Below are 324 nucleotides of genomic sequence, written 5' to 3' on the forward strand. Positions count from 1 at the left end.
TTAATAAGTGTTCTAAAGATACATATTAACTAATTCCTAAAATATTTACCGAATTACTAATTACTCTTTAATTCTACACTGTTAAAAATTATTTGTAATTACTAATGACTAATAATTCAAGAATATATATTATTACTTCTAACTTGATGATAATATTTTCAATAAACGAATACATGTATACCAAAATTTAATAAAAAAATAGTAATATTTAAATGACATAGTTTTTTAAATGACATAATTTTTTTATACTTACTTAGAGATTGTAGGTTTAAATCTCATTCCTATCTTTAGCAAAACAAAAAAAAAATATTGTGTCATGACTAA

This window comes from Arachis ipaensis, chromosome B10, assembly GCF_000816755.2.
Source record: "Arachis ipaensis cultivar K30076 chromosome B10, Araip1.1, whole genome shotgun sequence".
NCBI classification, from domain to species: Eukaryota; Viridiplantae; Streptophyta; class Magnoliopsida; order Fabales; family Fabaceae; genus Arachis; species Arachis ipaensis.